Raw genomic sequence first — 1,698 nt, 5'->3', positions numbered from 1 at the left:
GCTGTATTATGCTCTAGTCGGGTATGAGAAGCAGGAGCAGGTCTGCTCACTCCGCAAAGGATACAGAAAGATTATTGATTTATGTACTTATTCTCTGCGTCACTTTAGCTTAGTGGCAGAGCGTCGGCTCTATGAGCAGAAGGTCGTCAGTCCAATCCTGACAAGTGGCTTATAGCACCATAAATTTCTGGTCTGGTACGAGAAGCAGGAGCAGGATGGCCCATTCTGTGAAGGGGACAGGAAAATTATTGATTCATATAGTCAGGGTGTGTGCCACTTTAGCTTAGTGGTAGAGCGTCTGCTTCGTAAGCAGAAGGTCGTCAGTTCAATCCTGGCAAGTGGCTTACAGCAGCATTAGGCTCTAGTCGGGTATGAGGAGCAGGAGCAGGTTTGCTCACTCCGCAAAGGATACAGGAAGATTATTGATTTATGCAGTTATTTGGTGTGTCACTTTAGCTTAGTGGCAGAACGTCTGCTTTGAAAGCAGAAGGTGGTCAGTTCGATCCTGGTAAGTGGCTTATAACACCATAAATATCTGGTCTGGTACGAGAAGCAGGAGCAGGTTTGCTCACTCCGCAAAGGATACAGGAAAATTATTGATTTATGCAGTTATTTGGTGTGTCACTTTAGCTTAGTGGTAGAGCGTCTGCATCGTAAGCAGAAGGTCGTCAGTACAATCCTGTTAAGTGGCTTACAGCTGCATTATGCTCTAGTCGGGTATGAGAAGCAGGAGCAGGTCTGCTCACTCCGCAAAGGATACAGAAAGATTATTGATTTATGTACTTATTCTCTGCGTCACTTTAGCTTAGTGGCAGAGCGTCGGCTCTGTGAGCAGAAGGTCGTCAGTCCAATCCTGGCAAGTGGCTTATAGCACCATAAATTCCTGGTCTGGTACGAGAAGCAGGAGCAGGATGGCCCATTCTGTGAAGGGGACAGGAAAATTATTGATTCATATAGTTAGTGTGTGTGCCACTTTAGCTTAGTTGTAGAGCGTCTGCTTCGTAAGCAGACGGTCGTCAGTTCAATCCTGGCAAGTGGCTTACAGCAGCATTAGGCTCTAGTCGGGTATGAGGAGCAGGAGTAGGTTTGCTCACTCCGCAAAGGATACAGGAAGATTATTGATTTATGCAATTATTTGGTGTATCACTTTAGCTTAGTGGCAGAACGTCTGCTTTGAATGCAGAAGGTCGTCAGTTCGATCCTGGTAAGTGGCTTATAACACCATAAATATCTGGTCTGGTACGAGAAGCGGGAGCAGGTTTGCTCACTCCGCAAAGGATACAGGAAGATTATTGATTTATGCAGTTATTTTGTGCGCCACTTTAGCTTAGTGGCAGAGCGTCTGCTTTGTAAGCAGAAGGTCGTCAGTCCAATCCTGACAAGTGGCTTATAGCACCATAAATTTCTGGTCTGGTACGAGAACCAGGAGCAGGATGGCCCATTTTGTGAACGGGACAGGAAAATTATTGATTCATATACTTAATCTGTGCGCCACTTTAGCTTAGTGGTAGAGCGTCTGCTTCGTAAGCAGAAGGTCGTCAGTTTAATCCTCGCAAGTGGCTTACAGCAGCATTAGGCTCTAGTCGGGTATGAGAAGCAGGAGCAGGTTTGCTCACTCCGCAAAGGATACAGGAAGATTATTGACTTATGCAGTTATTTTGTGCGCCACTTTAGCTTAGTGGCAGAGCGTCTGCTCTG

At 46.1% G+C, this 1,698-nt stretch overlaps 9 non-coding genes across 9 annotated transcripts; all 9 read left to right on the top strand.

Moving 5' to 3' along the window:
- Positions 1–98: 98 nt before the first annotated feature.
- On the top strand, positions 99–170 carry Pmar_PMAR013942. Its single transcript has one exon. It is a non-coding gene; the product is annotated as a tRNA-Ile (tRNA).
- Positions 171–272: 102 nt separating this feature from the next.
- Positions 273–344, top strand: Pmar_PMAR013941. Its single transcript has one exon. It is a non-coding gene; the product is annotated as a tRNA-Thr (tRNA).
- Positions 345–446: 102 nt separating this feature from the next.
- Positions 447–518, top strand: Pmar_PMAR013940. The gene has a single exon. It is a non-coding gene; the product is annotated as a tRNA-Ser (tRNA).
- Positions 519–620: 102 nt separating this feature from the next.
- On the top strand, positions 621–692 carry Pmar_PMAR013939. Its single transcript has one exon. It is a non-coding gene; the product is annotated as a tRNA-Thr (tRNA).
- Positions 693–794: 102 nt separating this feature from the next.
- On the top strand, positions 795–866 carry Pmar_PMAR013938. The gene has a single exon. It is a non-coding gene; the product is annotated as a tRNA-Thr (tRNA).
- Positions 867–968: 102 nt separating this feature from the next.
- Pmar_PMAR013937 lies at positions 969–1,040 on the top strand. Its single transcript has one exon. It is a non-coding gene; the product is annotated as a tRNA-Thr (tRNA).
- A 102-nt stretch (positions 1,041–1,142) lies between these two features.
- Positions 1,143–1,214, top strand: Pmar_PMAR013936. Its single transcript has one exon. It is a non-coding gene; the product is annotated as a tRNA-Ser (tRNA).
- A 102-nt stretch (positions 1,215–1,316) lies between these two features.
- Pmar_PMAR013935 lies at positions 1,317–1,388 on the top strand. The gene has a single exon. It is a non-coding gene; the product is annotated as a tRNA-Thr (tRNA).
- A 102-nt stretch (positions 1,389–1,490) lies between these two features.
- Pmar_PMAR013934 lies at positions 1,491–1,562 on the top strand. The gene has a single exon. It is a non-coding gene; the product is annotated as a tRNA-Thr (tRNA).
- The last annotated feature ends 136 nt before the right edge of the window (positions 1,563–1,698 follow it).

This window comes from Perkinsus marinus, assembly GCF_000006405.1.
Source record: "Perkinsus marinus ATCC 50983 genomic scaffold scf_1104296973762, whole genome shotgun sequence".
In the NCBI taxonomy this organism is placed as follows: domain Eukaryota; phylum Perkinsozoa; order Perkinsida; family Perkinsidae; genus Perkinsus; species Perkinsus marinus.
The sequence above is the reverse complement of the archived record's forward strand: the minus strand, read 5'-3'. Positions and strand labels throughout refer to the sequence as shown.